Below are 18,006 nucleotides of genomic sequence, written 5' to 3'. Positions count from 1 at the left end.
CTGGGAGTTCCTGTTGTGGCACAGCAGAAACAAATCTGACTAGGAACCATGAGGTTGTGGGTTCAATTCCTGGCCTTGAAGTGGGTTAAGGGTCCAACATTGCTGTGAGCTGTGGTGTAGGTCGCAGACATGGCCCAGATCTGGCATGGCTGTGGCTGTGGCTGTGGCCGGCAGCTACAGCTCTGATTGGACCTCTAGCCTGGGAACCTCCATATGCCACAGGTGTGGCCCTAAAAAGGAGGAAAAAAAAAAAAAAAAGCAGATCTGTTGGGAAAATGTTTAAGGAGAAATATATATATTTATTTTGGCCACACCTGAGGCATGTGGAAGTTCCTGAGCCAGAAATCAAACCCACCCCATAGTTGTAACCTGCACCACAGGTGCAGCAGTAATGCCATATCTTTACCTGGCTACAGCACAGGGGAACTTCCAATATATTATATTTTTGAAGATAGGTCGTGGGTATATGAAGGTACACTCTTCATTATACAATTCCCTCAAAACTTGTACATGTTTGAAATTTTTCATAGTAAAAAAAAATAATGGAAAACTTTTAATAGCTGAATAGATTGCCTAAGTCCATCTAAAGGAACAATGAAGAGAGAGAATGGGAGTTCCTATTGTGACTCAGCGTGGGCCTGCAGCTACAGCTCTGATTCAACCACTAGCCTGGGAACTTCCATATGCCTCCGGTGCAGCCTGAGAGAAAGAGAGAGAATATATTAAACATAATAGGTAGAAGAAGAAAAATCAAATAAAAGTAGGGCAATTTGAGGCAGCCTAGGAAATTCCCTCTGTTGAAGAGGGCAGTAGTAGCCAGAGCTTTTTAAAAAAGGGACCTTATTGCCTTGGCCACTGAAGGCCCTGAGCCATCCTGAACTTTGAACTATAAAAATAGTCCCACCCTCTGGTAAGATTCTTAGGATATTTTATGGGTAGTGAGAGTAGCAGTATCTTTCATCAGAGCAGGATCATTGTGGAAAGCCATCTTCACACCAGTCAGGCAAGAAAAGGCCAAAAGACAGCTCCCAGAAAATGGACCTGGCTAGAGAAAGCATCCAAGTTAGTACTGGTAGGCTGCTAAGGTGCAAGACTATCCTTCATCTTGGCTTCACTGGTTGATGAAAGGGGATTGGGAACAGAGAGACCAAGTGGACTTAAGTGACCTTCTAGAAGGAGATCTGGGAGGCAGCAGGCCTTCCTCTGGGTGGAAATGACAAGATACCTATGGAAGCTAAGAAGAAGCAGCCCAACACTGTTAACCAATCCTACTGACTCCTGGGATAAGACCCATCCTACTGCCCTCCCTTGCTAGCCTTTTATAATCCCAAAGGATGGGTAAGCTATCTGAAGATAACAGAATGGTTGATTTGAACAGCTGGGATGAGGCAGGGGTAAAATAAAGGCTGACAGTTATCTACAGACTTAGAGTCATGTTAGAAACTAACTATATGATCAAATCAAATATAAGGACAACATAGTATGTGCTACACAGGACAGATTATAATCCTAAAGATCATTCATGTGAATGAGCCCATCATGCATGGTCCTGTGACAAGTTCAGTGTCTTCTTTCAAAGAGTCGATGGATCTTACAGAGGTTAAAGTGAATATCTCTGACTAAACTTAAAAAACATACCCACTTGCACTACTGCCTTCATTCACCCTACCTCTCCTTTTAGTAGCAGATAGCATTTGCTGCCCTGAAACTAAGCCCTTGCCTCAGCAAAATATATATAAGTAGCAGTGCATGTTGGTAAATCTTTAACAAGTGGTTCTCAAGGGTTTAAATGGGGAATAATCCCTGGTTATAGCGTTTGTCAATATCCATGGTGTAAATCTCAATTTCAACCTGACATCACAGAACACCATTGGGAAGACATGTGCAAGAGTAGCTCTTCCAAACAACTCATGTTATTCAGGTCTCAGTTAAAGCACCATTCCTTTGAAGTTGCCTTTCTAAGAATCTTCACACCAATTAGGTGCCCCATAAGTGGCTTCATAGAATCCTGCACTTTTTCATAGCACTGACAATAATCAGAATAGTTATTATACCTATTTATTATAAATCTTGGTTTCAACTTAGTTACATAAGTAGTCATTATGTAATTAGCTCTTTAATGCTTTTATCCTCTGCTAGAATATAAATCTCCAAGAGAGTAGAAATTGTGTCTGTCTTGTTCACCATCTTCCCAACACCTAATGTGATGCTTCATATAGAACAGGCACTCAAATATATTTGTTAAATGAATGAATGAAAGCCTGACTTATGAGAACGGCTCCATTCTCAGCCTTCTATTAGAAGGGAAATTCTTTTATTTATTTGTTTGTTTGTTTGTTTGTTTGTTTTTAGGCTTTACAATACATCTTGGTTTTAGCCTCTGAGAGGTACATGCAGATATTCTGGGCCTCATTCTTTCTAGTGGAGGACCACTGGGATTTTGGTCTTATGGTCTCTTCCCAGCTCTAGATGTCTGCTTAAGGCACATGTGCTCAGAGATTATGCATCCAGAAGAGTCATTCAGTGCTTTAGCTTCAAGTTAAAAGAAACTTTTCCAGAAAAAAAGAAAAAAAAAGTTTCCATAATGGGTTAGTGGGTCAGCAGAAATGAATCTGAGTAGATCCATGAGGACACAGGTTCGATCCCTGGCCTCGCTCAGTGGGTTAAGGATCTGGCATTGCCATAGGCTGTGGTGTAGGTTGCAGATGTGGCTCAGATCTGGTGTTGCTAAGGCTGTGGTGTAGGCCAGCAGCTGTGGCTCCAATTGGGTCTCTAGCCTGGGAACCTCCATAGCCATGGGTGCAGCCCTGAAAAGACGAAAAAAGAAAAAAGAAAAAAAAAAAAAGAACCTTTTTTGGAGCTTCTGCTGTGGCACAACAGGATGGGCAGTGTCTTGGGAGTACTGGGAAGCAGGTTCAGTCCCCCAGCCCAGCTAGGTGAGTTAAGGATCCGTCATTGCTGCAGCTATAGCTTACATCACAACCGTGGCTTGCATCTGATCTCTGGCCTGGGAGGTGGCCAAAAAAGAGAAGAAAAAGAGAATATTTTCAGGGGAGTTCTTTTGTGGTGCAGCGGTTTAAGGATCCAGCATTTTCACTTGCAGTGGTTTGGGTCACTGCTGTGGCGAGAGTTTGATCCCTGGCCTGGGAACTTCCACATGCTTCAGGTGCAGCCAAAAAAAAAAAAAAAAGTTAATGATACAAATTTAAAATCCATATACCCCTTGACCAAGGAATCTATTTGTCTTCCAAGTGCCCATGTGCATGAAAAGGTGAATGTGTAAGAATGTTTTATAACAGTAAAAGACTGAAAATATCCAAATGTCCACATGGTACGTTTACACAATGAAATGCTATTTGGCCTCTGAAAGAAAGTAGATGCATGTACATAAATAATCCCCAAGCTCAGTTTTTAGAGAAAAAAGACAATGTTAGGACAATGTTAATAACATGCTCTCATCCATGTAAAAAATTAAAAAGTGTAGGAAAGCGATTATATACCTTTACTAATATAGGCACAAAATATTTCTTATGTCAGACATAAGAAATCTGTAAAATCCCCCTCTGGGGGGAATCTGGGAGTCTGGAAAATAAGGAAGTTTTATTTTTCACTTGCATATGCCTTTTTCAATGTAATTTCCTATTTAAATTATCATGTGCATGTATATTACTTTTTTAATTAGAAAAGATTAAAGATTTTTAAAAGGACCTGCAATTCCAATATTGAGAAATATGTACTGATAAAATTTTGATATATTCCCCCCAGTCTTTTCCTTTGTGAGAGTATATATATATGTACGTGTGGATACACATACATTCATGTGCATGTATATGCTGATAAGAAACAATTCTCAAGATAATGTCAAAATTACCAAACTATACATATAATATTATATATTAATTTCTACCATGTGCTAGTACTGTATTGTAATTTTTTTTGGTCTTCTTTTAGGGCTGCACCCATGGCATGTGGAGGTTCCCAGGCTAGGGGTCCAATTGGACCTGTAGCTGCCAGCCTACACCACAGCCACAGCAAAACTAGATCCAGCCATGTCTGCAACCTACACCACAGCTCACGGCAATGCTGGATCCTTAACCCACTGAGCAAGGCCAGGGATCAAACCCACAACCTCATGGTTCCTAGTCGGATTTGTTAATCACTGAGCCACGACAGGAACTCCACTCCAGTAATATTTTTTATGTCAATGAATATTCTTTGAAAACAAAGAGTATTTTGAATGGCTGTAAAATTCATACATATACATACATATATATCATACATGTGTGAATCATTTATGGGTTTTTTTGACTAAAATCAGTGAAGCTGTGATAAATATCTTTGTATATATTCAATTCCATTAACTTATTAAATTCCACCTTAAATTACTTTCTAAGGATAAATTCCTCAAAGTAGAATTACTGGGAATTAAGGGTCTTTTTACATACTGTTAAATTATTTTCCAGAATTTTTTTAATCTTTTATTTATACGTATATTTTTTCTACTGTACAGAATGGTGACGCAGTTACACTTACATGTATACATTCTTTTTTCTCACATCACATGTTCCATCATAAGTGACTAGGCAGAGTTCCCAGTGCTACACAGCAGGATCCCATTGCTAATCCATCCTGAAGGCAACATTCTGCATCTATTTACCCCAAGCTCCCAGTCCCTCCCAGTCCCTCCCCTTCCTCCTTGGCAACCACAAGTCTATTCTCCAAGTCCATGATTTTCTTTTCTGTGGAAAGGTTCATTTATACCATGTATTATATTCCACATATAAGTGATATATGGTATTTGTCTTTCTCTTTCTAACTTACTTTACTCTGGATGAGAGTCTCTATTTCCATCCATGTTGCTGCAAATGGCATTATTTTGTTATTTTTATGGCTGATTAGTATTCCATTGTGTATATATACCACATCTTCCTAATCCAATCATCCATCAGTGGACATTTGTATTGATTCCATGATTGTGAATAGAGCTGCAATGAACATGCGGGTGCATGTGTCTTTTTCAAGGAAAGTCTTATCTGGATATATGCCCAAGAGTGGGATTGCTGGGTCATGTGATAGTTTTATGTATAGATTTCTAAGGTACCTCCATACTGTCCTCCATAGTGGTTGTACCAGCTTACATTCTCACCAACAGTGCAAGGGAGTTCCCTTTTCTCCACACCCCCTTCAGCACTTGTTATTTGCGGACTTATTAATGAGGGCCATTCTGACTGGTGTAAGGTGTATCTCGTGGTAGTTTTGATTTGCATTTCTCTAATAATAAGTGATTTTGAGCATTGTTTCAAGTGCTTGTTGGCCGTCTGTATCTCTTTCTTGGAGAAATGTCTATTCAGGTCTTTTGTCCATTTTTCCATTGGGTTGTTGGCTTTTTTTGCTGTTGAGTTGTATAAGTTGTTTGTATATTTTAGAGGTTAAGCCCTTGTCAGTTGCATCATTTGAAACTATTTTCTCCCATTCTGTAAGTTGTCTTTTTGTTTTCATTTTGGTTTCCTTTTCTGTGCAAAAGCTCATCAGTTTGATTAGGTCCCATTGGTTTATTTTTGTTTTTATTTCTGTTGCTTCGAGAGATATTTTCCAGAATGTTTACACCAGTTTACTGCTCTAGGTGGGGAAGAGATTGTCCATTTACTACAAAATTGATTTCCCAAAATGAAAATAGATTTGTTGCACTTTGTATTATAAAATTAACATATACTCAATATGAAAATTCAGAAAATACAGGAAAGTTATAAAAAGGAAAATAAAAATTACTATCCTGAGATACCCACCTTCACACCAAGGCATATATCTAGATTTTTTCTCAGATTATATTAAATCGATTTTAACTTAATCTTTAACTTAATTTTAACTTAATGTTTCTTTCCAAGCCAGTACCTATTTGATAGGTACACAGTAATGTATTAAGAGGATACACTTTAAGTAGCTGTCTCCAATTGGGTCCCCTGGGAAGCAGACTCTGAGATGAATTTTAACAGGCAGTATATTTATTAAGGCTTGCCCGTGGTATCAAAATCTGCAGAACGAAGGGGAAGAAAGCAGAATTGAACAGAGGGGAAAATTAAACTGTGATGCAAGTCCAATGAGTGTCTGGGCTGGCCTCACAAGGAATTCCCCTGCTAAAATAGTCCACATTAAACTGAGATGACTAGGCATTTTATACACTGACACTGGTCAATCATTGGATATGGGCCATCCTGGGAAAGGACATACCTTTCTATAGCAGAGGCAATCCCTGGAGGAGCTAAGAGCATTCATAGAATTTGGGGTTACAAATCCTTCACTGAACTGGGGTCTGGCCAGCATATCAGTGTCCACTACAGCTGAAACCAAGCAAGAACCTGAAGTGCCTTCCCAGGGCCCTTTCCTCTGTGTTTTCCCCCACTTATTTATAGGAAAGGTTTAGCCTCCTAGGCTTTCCCCAAGTTCTGAAGAGCAAGTTTAACCAGAGAAGAAAATGTAGAAACAAAGTAAAACAGTCAAGTAAGACAAAATAATAAAAATTTAGTCTCAAACCAAGTCAAGGACCTTTAGTTCCTCCTCAAGGGCTATAGATCCTGAGCCATGTCCTTGAGTTCTTTTGCAGATAATAAAACTCCCACCAGGAAGTTCCCATTGTGGTGCAGCAGAAACGATTCTGACTAGTAACCATGAGGTTGCACGTTCGATCCCTGGCCTCACTCAGTGGGTTAAGGATCCAGCATTGCCATGAGCTGTGGTGTAGGTCACAGTCACAGCTCAGATCCTGCATTGCTATGGCTGTGGTGTAGCTCCAATTCAACCCCTACCCTGGGAACTTCCATATGCCATGGTATGGCCCTAAAAAGCAAAATAAATAAATAAAAATAATAAAAAATTATAAGACCCCCACCAGATGGAAAAAGTTAACTGCATGCTGACCATTAGCACATAGAACCTAGCCCAGTAGAAAATAGAGAGTTGATGACTGAGATTCCCAAAAACCACCCAGTTACCTCACTACCAACCAAGCCCATGGCATGTGGAAGTTCCCAGGCCGGGGATCAAACCAGCACTGCAGTGGTCACAACACTGGATCATTAATACACTGCACCTCCAGGGAATGCCCCACCTTGCCTTTTGAAAAAACTTTCCCCAAAAGCCATCCAAGAGTTCAATTATTTTATTTTATTTTTTGTCTTTTTTTTTTTCTTTTGTTGTTGTTGTTGTTGTTGTTGCTATTTCTTGAGCCGCTCCCGCGGCATATGGAGGTTCCCAGGCCAGGGGTTGAATCGGAGCTGTAGCCACCGGCTCACGCCAGAGCCACAGCAACTCGGGATCCGAGCCGCGTCTGCAACCTACACCACAGCTCACGGCAATGCCTGATCCTTAACCCACTGAGCAAGGGCAGGGACCGAACCCGCAACCTCATGGTTCCTAGTCGAATTCGTTAACCACTGCGCCACGACGGGAACTCCAAGAGTTCGATTATTTTAAACATGAGCTGCCATTCTTCTTGCTTGACCCTATGTTGGGTGCTTTGCAATAAATGCTATACTTTCCTTCCCTACAACTGTGTCAGTAGATTGGCTTTGCTATGCATTGGACAAGTGGACCCAAATTTGGTTAGGTAACACAGTCTACTCCTTGTTCTGTTCAGATATATTACTTCTTTTATGTTCTTGGAGCAGAAATGCCACAATTGATGTGGGCCTCTTTTTCTGTAGGAACTATTAAAAAGGAAAGTTATTAGCACAGACTACAATCCCTGGTATTGCAGTTAGTCTCTGGCTTCAGCTAATACTCATTGTCCCCCTATTTCTCCATCCATTCTGGATTCCCCTCACCCTCAACTATCATCTTTGCTGGTCTGGTGGCATGACCCAGGCCCTCAACCTTGAATGGTATGAACCTTGGTCACAATGTCCTTCTTGGGTTGATATTGCTACATTAGTGCATTTATGGTAAAAATGGGGCAAGAGTTCACCAAAAGGTGTGCAATTGGCTCACCTGAGTGCCAAGCATGTTCCTCTATACCACCATTGTGTAACCTGATGCCAGAATGGTGACTCTTTTTTCCTGAAGCTCCCTGGAGTCAAATAACATAAAGAGTTTAGGTTGGCAGCCGTAACTTGTAGCTCAGGGAGGCTTGCTGTGTTTCCTGGTAAAACTGGGTTGCCTTTGGAAGCCTGTACCTCCAACTCTGCAGAGTTGGGAGACAATTTCCCAGGGATCTCTTCTGTTTCTGCACATCTTACATGCAGACACAAACAGCATTTGTTTTGAATTATTGTTTCAAGGATGTCTGTATAGGAAAAACCTTAGAAGATAGAGATGGTGTCTCCAGAGCAAAAGATGGCTTTTTAAAAAATTGAAGTATAATTGATTTACAGTGTTGTGTTACTTTCTAGTGTACAGCAAAGTGATTCTGTGATATAAATAATTATACATAATACATATATTTTATACATAATATTTTTTTTCAGATTCTTTTCCACTTTAGGTTATTACAAGATATTAAATGTAGTTCCCTGTACTATACAGTAGGAACTTGTTGTTAATCTATTTACTATATAGTGTGTATCTGTAATCCCAAGATCCTAACTTATCCCTCTCCCTCTCTCCCCTTTGGTAACCGTAAGTTTGTTTTCTATGTCTGTGAGTATGTTTCTGTTGTGTAAATATGCTCACTATTGTACCATTTTTATTCCACATATAAGTGATATCATGATATTTGCAAAAGACAGCTTTGTTTACTGTTGGATATAATCAAGATAATGACTCCCTCTGAGGAAAAGTTTGGGGAAATTGTTTGATAAGTTTTGGGTTGTCTAAACTCAGAGTATTTCAGCCATGATGCAAACATGTACATCTCTATCTAGACCATCCCACATCTTCCTCATAGTTCTTGGGAAGCAAGGGAAATAATGCAAATGTAAGCTTCATGCTGCTTGCTGTGCTGTGAGCAATAAAATCTACTGATTTAGATCCAGGAATCTCATGTCTTCTGCCAGCATCCACACAAGTGGCAAGCTAAATTGCCAGCTTGCAAATTGGGTGAAGTCTTAGACCCTTCACAGATCTTGACAACCGTATTATTGCTAAGGGTGGGAGAATTAACATACCCCTGGGGCATAAATGTAAATGTATATTGTTTTCCGTTACATGTAAATGAGAACTGTTTCTAATTCTCTTTTCTGAGAGAGGTGCGAAAGAATATAGTTATCAGGAGTTCCCGTCGTGGTTCAGTGGTTAACGAATCTGACTAAGAACCATGAGGTTGTGGGTTTGATCCCTGGCCTTTCTCAGTGGGTTAAGGATCAAGCGTTGCCGTGAGCTGTGGTGTGGGTCGCAGACGCAGCTCGGATCCTGTGTTGTTGTGGCTCTGGTGTAGGCGGGTGGCTACAGCTCCAATTGGACCCCTAGCCTGGGAACCTCCATATGCTGCGAAAGCGGCCCAAGAAATCGCAAAAAGACAAAAAAAAAAAGAAAAAAGAAAAAGAAAAAAGAATATACTTATAGTTTAATGGTCACATACCATGTACCTGTATCTATGTTATTCTACTCTAGCAAAGAATTTTATTTTGTATCTTTCTCCAAAATCGGTCTGGCATTTGTAGGAACCAGATTGCTGAATAAAATGGAGTGTGATGAGGATCACCACCCTTAATCCCCTAGATCTTCAGGAGTGACACTAATTTCCATCATCCCCCCAGCAACACTTTTATAAATTTATGTCTTAGATTTCCCTAGATCCCCTAGATCTTCAGGAGTGACACTAATTTCCATCATCTCCCCAGCAACACTTTTATAAATTTATGTCTTAGATTTCCCTTGTGGCACAGGGGGTTGGGTTGCTGTCATGGCAATGGGTTTAGTCCCTGGCTTGGGAACTTCCAGATGCTGCAGGTGTGTCCAAAATATAAAATAAAATAAAATTTATGTCTTGACTAAGGAAGGAGGCAATTTCAGAGGCTTCCAGTTGGCCTTCTCCATTATAATAGCTGTTACTTCATAGGCCAAGGACCCAATGTGGGGACTGTGCCAACTTGAAGTATATTTATTCTGATTCTATATGTAAGGACTAAAGAAATGATTAATGTGAATCTGTAAGCCATTGGGCCCACTGTGACCTGGACCTTGGAAAGGACTTCATTTATTACCTGCCCTCCAGATGCACACACCTACTCTGAAAAGGAGGCGGTGATGATTCTCTGTTTTGTCTTGTGTTTGTCTTTTCTAGGGCCGCTCCCGTGGCATATGGAGGTTCCCAGGCTAGGGATCTAATTGCAGCTGTAGCCACCAGCCTACGCCACAGGCACAGCAACACGGGATCCGAGCCACATCAGCAACCTACACCACAGCTCATGGCAACGCCTGATCCTTAACCCACTGAGCAAGGCCGGGTATCGAAACCGCAACCTCATGGTTCCTAGTCAGATTCGTTAACCACTGAGCCATGATGGGAACTCCCGTGATGATTCTCTGGATCTCCAAATATCTATGTCAATTCAGACTCTGTAATCAACAATCCTTGAAATGTTTATGTATTCTTAGTTTCCCAGAGCATGGTTATCTGAGTAAATGGCCTTAGGTCCAAATATTCTAGGACAATCTTTGGGGAAAGACTGAGGAAATCACTACTGAGTATATTGGCAATGGTGTTACAGGTTCCTTTCCCCAGGACCTGATCTCTTCTTAAATTAATGGACTCCAGGTCTAAAAACGGATTCATGTTTTGAAACTTGGGAAGAAATCATGATTTTAATTCAAGTAATTGCCTCAGTCTCCTATGCAGCTTTGAATTCAGCTGATGATACAAACTGAGTAGTGTCTTTATTGACTGCCCATTTATTTTTCCCCTGGGGACATCATATTCTATTAATTATCTCTATAATTCTGTGTGAGTCCCTTCCCCCTGACTGTTCCTCTGCATTTATATTACAATAAATGTACAACTTGATTTCTGATCATTAAACCCCACAACCTGTCCTCTATCATTTGGGGGTCCTATTATCCCTGATGCTATCAGTAAACTTAGTTCTTTAATGACTTCCTTTACATTCAGTTCTGGCTTATAGAAAGTCACTGCTCAGCCTCTTAATGATACTGGTGCCCCTCACAACCATACAATTCTTATGTCCCAGACATATGGTATAGCCTGCTGGCCTTCTGTAATCAAGTCATCTGGTGAGTTTTTTCATCTTTGCATAGTATATGATCTCCAGCATAACTTGTCTGATTCTTTAACTTCTTTCTTTCACTGTCTGTCAATTTCACTGTCTGGCAATTATAGCATCTTAACCCAGTTTCCTGTGGACCATCACTTTTTCCATGCTTCTAAAAAAATCATCCTAGTAGTAAATTCACATTGTCTTCTGGGGATTTTATAATGACATTAAATCCTGAGTACTAGGAGAGTGCTCCCAGATCTAATTTCTCACTTATCCATCCTTACATTCCCTTCTTTTTCATCAAACACCCTAAAAATTCAATCCTACACACACTCTGTCAGCATATGCTGGCCAGATATTGAAGTTCCTTGGGGTATATTTCCTTTCCTCCATTATTATATCCAGCACATTGAGACAACATCAATTAAGGCCTACTGGACAGGAGACAACCTAAGAACAAATCTTGAAGAGGTCTTTTTTTCTTTAAAAAAATGTTTCTATTATAATTGATTTACATTGTTCTATCAGTTTCTGCTGTACAGCAACATGACCCAGTCATAGCATCTATACATAGTCTCTTTCTCATTTTATTTCATCATGTTCTATCACAAGTGATTGGACATAGTTCCCTGTGCTTTACAGCAGGATTCATTGTCTATCCTTCCTAAATGTAAGAGTTTGCATCTATTAACCCCAAACTCCCAGTCCATCCATTTCCCTTCCCCTCTCTCCTGGCAACTGCAAGTCTGCTGTCCACATCTATGAGTCTGTTTCTGTTCTATAGATAGGTTCATCTGTGCCATATTTTCAATTCCACGTATAAGTGATATCATATGGTATCTGTCTTTCTCTTTCTGACTTACTTCACTTAGCATGAGAATCTCTAGTTCTATCCATGTTGCTACAAACAGGAAGAGATCTTTGCACCATCTCTGAATAATGGGGAAAGGATAGGTCTTAGGATAGGAGGGTGGGCCACTTCTGGGAATATCCTCATCTACTGTGTCAAGCCCCAGTCTTTCCCAACCAGGGCACTGACCTGGGCTTAGTATATCTGTCTCGACTAAAAGTTTAATCTTTGGAGATTAGCCACTCTGAGTTTATTCTGATCTCCCACTGTAGGAGATGAGAGCCACTTTGTGCTACCAAAGAGATCCTGCATTTTAGCTTTCAGTTGATGATTAATCACTCTCAGCTTTTCATTATCTTTTTAGAGTGCATCAATCTAAGAACAGTCACCTGTTTTAGCAGCTTGGCTGCCCTGACAAAATACCAGGGATTGGGTAGCTTAAACACCAGAAATTTATTTCTCACAGTTTTGGGAAGAGATCAAGGTGCCTTGATCAAGAAAGCAATTTAGCTTTCTGCAAATGTAGCAATCCTGAAGTCACCAAAGACTGCCAATAGCACCCTGTACTTAGAACAGGCTCTTATTGTAGGGGGATCTGGGCAGGGCATCATAATGCCCACCACAGGGATGAAGCATTTAAATCTCTCACTCCTTTTTTTTTTTTTTTCATAGAGGGGAAAAAATTTCTACTCCCCAGGAGGGGAGAATTCAGCAATCTTTCTCTTTCTCCCACACGCCCTGTCCCAGGAACTAGGAAATATTTATCTGATAGATGAGATTAGAAGGAACCAAGCTTGAAAGGTTAAACCCTTTCTGGGCTTCCTCTGTTTCCGTCTCTGTTTAACTTCCTTTCTCTGTCTCTCTTTATCCCCTGGATTGTCAGTAGGGTTCAACAAATTCTCTATTCCTCAGTCTTACACACTATGGGGAAGGCTTGAATCTTATGGGAAATCCTGCGGTTGTCCAGTTCTGTCTATGATGGGGTGATGAATTCAGTTGCATGACGGGACCATTACAAAGTGCATTTGCCAAACCAAACCTCTTTCTCTAATTGGCTTCATCCAAAGCTAATTTTTACAAGTTGTATTTATTATGAAAATTGTAATAATAAGAATGATACAATGAATGGGTAGTCAGTACCCAGTTGAACGAATGTCAGGGTTTTTATTCAAGTCAGTTTCAATTTCCTCCTGTATTGATTCCTGAATCTTATCATTTTTTCATTTGTTTCCTGTTTTTTAAAAAATCAAGGGGAGTTCCCATGGTGGTGCAGTGGGTTAGGAATCTGACTGCAGCTGCATGTTTGATCCACAGTCTGGTGCAGTGGGTTAAAGGATCAGGCCTTGAAGCAGCTGAGGTGTAGGTTGCAGCTACAGCTCAGATTCAATCCCTGGCCTGGGAACTTCCATATGCAGTGGTTATGACCATAAAAAAAAAAATCAAGAAATTTCACACACAGTCTGGATTTGTGGCTGCCCTTGGGGAAAAGAAAAAGGAAAACCTGGCCATACTGGATGGCCTGGCAACAGCCAGGTGGTTCTGAGACACTACTTGCTTTGGACAGGATTCAAGGCTCCTGTTTGTCATAATCTCCACCCCCCCAACATGGATGCCAAATATCAGTTTGTCATTTACCATAAAGCTTAAACTGTTGTTTTATTATGTCAAATCTCCCCCTCCCCCTACTTATTTATATTATCTGTCTGGCTCCTGTGGGCATTTGTATTTTTGGCCCTTGCTCTACCAACAGCCATTTTAGTCTACCTACTAAAGATGAAATCCAGTGAAACACAATCATAGTGTCCGAGTGTTAATAGCAGCTTTATTATAAGAAAAAAAACTATGTCCATTAGCAGGTAAATGAACAAACTGTAGTCTAATCTTGCAATGGAATTCTACAGCAGCACTAACAAGGAATGTATGATTCCTATACCCAGCAATATAGATGAATCTCAAAATAATTGTCCTAGGTAAAGAAATAAGACAAAAAAGAGAGTAAATAATATATTATTTCATTTATATAAAATTCTAGAAAACACAATTAACCTATAGTGACAGAAAGCAGACCAGTAGCTGCCTGACAAGATGAATAAAAGCATGGAGGGATGGATTACAAAGGGCTATGAGGCAAATTTTGGAGCTGATAGCTATATTCATTACCTTGATTATGGTGATTCCATGGGTTTATATAGAGGTTGCGGATAAACCATATACTTTATTTTTTTTAATTTTTATTTTTTGCTTTTTAGGGCCGCACCTGCGGCACATGGAGGTTCCCAGGCTGGGGGGTTGAATCGGAGCTGTAGCCGCTGGCCTACACCACAGCCACAGCAACACAGGATCCAAGCCGCGTCCACGACCCACACCACAGCTCACGGCAAAGCCGGATCCTTAACCCACTGAGCAAGGCCAGGGATCAAACCTGCAACCTCATGGTTCCTAGTTGGATTCGATAATCACTGAGCCACGATGGGAACTCCAAAATCATATACTTTAAATATATGCAGTTTATTATATGTCAGTCCCAGCTCAATACAGCTGTAACAAAATAATCCCCCCCAAACAAACCCCAAGTATGTCATATAGACTGTTAAAGTGCTCAGTGCATGTCTATCTAGATGTCATTGACAGATGTTTATATGCAGTGACTGCTTACATGGATTCAGAAGAAAAAATTGCAATTCTAGTCCTGATAACTTGTTAAATATTTATCCCTAGAAATGTTATAACTCCATGATTAAAGAGAAAGTCCAAAAGCTTCTTGAAATGGAACAGTGACTGCTTCTGGAAAGGAGAACTAAGACTCTAGGGGGAAAAAAAAACACAGGTAAGTTATTTTTTAATTGGTCATACGCATGTAATATTCACATTAAAAAGTTATTTTTTAGAAACAACTTGATTTTGGAGTTCCCGTCGTGGTGCAGCCAAAACAAATCCGACTAGGATCCATGAGGTTGTGGGTTCGATCCCTGGCCTTGTTCAGTGGGTTAAGGTTCTGGCATTGCTATGAGCTGTGGTGTAGGTTGCAGACGCAGCTCGGATCCCATGTTGCTGTGGCTCTGGCATATGCTGGCATCTACAGCTCTGATTAGACCCCTAGCCTGGGAATTTCCATATGCCGTGGGTGTGGCCCTAGAAAAGACAATAAATAAATGAATAAATAGAAACAACTTGATTTTTTTAATCCCCATCCTCACTCAGTGGGTTAAAGGATCTGGTGTTGCTGCAAAAAATGTTAACTGTGTTTAAGTAGAAGGAAGAATGGTGGTATTAATATTGGAGAGTTAAAGTACTATCTAAGGTCGAAATACTATCTAGAGTTTTACAGTGTACTATTAAAAGTTACAAAAATAACCCCAAAAAGAGAAAATTAATGTAACTTAAATATTGGAAGACTAGATATTCTTAGAAGAAGATAATCCTTATCTTTTGTGCCAGGGAGTTGTTAGATGCTGTCTAAAGCTGACACTGTATTTAGAAATACAGTAATCACAAACAAAGACATTGCGAGAGGCTGTCCCTGTGGACCAGTCCTAAAGGTAGAAAGGATTAGCATGAGATTTGTTGCTGTTCATCATCAATTCTTTTGTGCTATTTGATTGGTTACAATCTATTTGTTCCCTTTTATTTGTTGTTAACTGTATATTTCTTTGAAAAAAAAAATTAGAGAATGGTTGTTCTGTTTATATGGAAACAATATTTTGTATATCAGCCTTATCCAGGTTGACTCTCTAAAGTACGTCAGGCCTTATTTCAGATCTTTTAAAATGAAATTGCAAGGACACCAAGACTCTTGGACTAAGTAAATGGTTGTTCTACTGATATTTTATTTTCTAACCCTAAATGGTATTTAATTCTTTACCTATACTATTTCCAGCCCTCTGCTTATGAGATTTCTTTTTTTTAAGTGTCTGAGTAGTTCTTTTCCTCTATTTCTGCAGAATACAGTTTTGCCTCAAACTAGATTACTGAATCTGAAAGGGGAGGTATCCCGGCTCCTGCTTATTACCAAATTTGGGATAGAACTGATTACCCATTGTTTAGAAGGAATTGAAAAATCATTGTTTAATCTGAAAGGTAGGCCACTGTGGCATATTACTGCCACCACTTGGCAGCACACCTTAATTGCAAGAGTAGAAAAGAAGAGAAAATCATTTCTGATTTTTGTTAAGTTTAACAATATAAGCAACAGCAAATATCCTATAGTCAAGTGAAAAATGCAAAGGAAGAATACTTGACTTTGAGACAGTAAAATGAGACAGTGGTCATTATCCTTAAGATACTGTGTTATAGATATTCATGTGGTTTATAGAGGTAGTCAAAGCGAAGAGTAAGAAGGCATAATCAGAAGACTTCTCTTTAGTCTAAGTATCCAGTAGCTGTAACTGGAACTCTGTAAAAGAGGCGGAAAAAGGGAAGAATCATGAATCAAATGGTACTTTGAAAAGTTTTTCTTACAAGATATATAGGAGGAAAATAATAAAACTAGGATGAATGTAATAAGAAAAGAACTAAATAAATGAGATGGATAAAAAGACTCAATATCATCAAGATGTCTGTTCTTTCCAAATTAATCTAGAGATTCAATGCAATCCAAATCAAAATTCCAGCAAGCTATTTTATGGATATAAAAAAACTGATTCTGAAGTTTATATAGAGAGGTAGAAGACCCTGAATAGCCAACATAATGTTGAAGCAGAAGAACAAAGATGGAGGCCTAATGCTACCTGACTTCAAAACTTACTATTAAGCTACAGTAATCAAGACAGTTGTGATATTGGCAGAAGAATAGACAAATAGATCAATGGAAGATAATAGCCCAGTAGACCCCTATAAATATAATCAACTTATCTTTGACAAAGGAGCAAAGAGAGCTATAGAGTAAAGATAGTCTTTTCAATAAACGTTGCTGGAAAAACTGGCTCATCCACATGCAAAAAAAAAAAAAAAAGGAATCAGACACAGGTCTTACATCCTCCACAAAAAATTAACTCAAAATGGATAATGGACCTAATGTAAAATGCAAAACTATAAAACTCCTAGACAATAAGAGAAAACCTAGATGACTTTGGCTATGATGATACCTTTTAGATACAACACCAAAAATACAATCCGTAAAAGAAATAATCGATAAACTAGATTTCAGTAAAATTAAAAACTATTCTACAAAAGACAATGTCAAGAGAATCAGAAGATGAGCCACAGACTGTGAGGGAAGATTTGCAAAAGACATATCTGTTAAAGGACTATTATTACCCAGAATATATAAAGAACTCTTAAAATTCAATAGCAAGAAAACAAACAACCAAATTTAAAAATGGGCCAAAGACCTTAACAGACATCTCATCAAAGAAGATAAACAATGGCAAATATACTTATGAAAAGAGACTCTACATGATATGTCATCGGAGAAATGCAAATTAAAACAAAGAGTTATCACTATACACCTATTAGAATGGCAAAATCTGGAACACTAACAGCAAATGCTGGTGAAGATATGCAACAACAAACTCCCTTACATTGCTGTTGGGAATACAAAGTGGTACAGTCACTGTGGAAGACAATTTTTCAGTTTCTTGCAAAACTAGATCCATATGATCCAGCCATCACACTGGTGTGATTTCTAAGGAGTTGAAAATATGTCCACACAAAGATCTGTATAGGAATGATTATAGCAGCTTTATTTGTAATTGCCAAAACTTGGAAGCAACCAAGTTTTCCCTCAGTAGGTGAATGGATAAATAAACTGTGGTACATCTGGACAATGAATTATTATTCAGCACTAAAAAGAAATGAAAAAAAAAAAAAAGTCAGGAGTCAGGGGAGTTCACGCTGCGGTGCAGTGTGTCAAGAACCCAGCTGTAGCAGGTTGGGTTGTTGCAGAGGTGTGGGTTCAGTCCCCAGCCTGGGAACTTCCATATGCTATGGGTGTAACCATTAAAAAAAAAAAAAAAAGGCCGGATGACAATAAAAAGATCAGTTGGGTTCCTATTGTGGCTCAGTGGAAAA

Source organism: Phacochoerus africanus, chromosome 1 (assembly GCF_016906955.1).
Source record: "Phacochoerus africanus isolate WHEZ1 chromosome 1, ROS_Pafr_v1, whole genome shotgun sequence".
Lineage (NCBI taxonomy): Eukaryota > Metazoa > Chordata > Mammalia > Artiodactyla > Suidae > Phacochoerus > Phacochoerus africanus.
Note: the sequence above shows the minus strand (reverse complement) of the source record.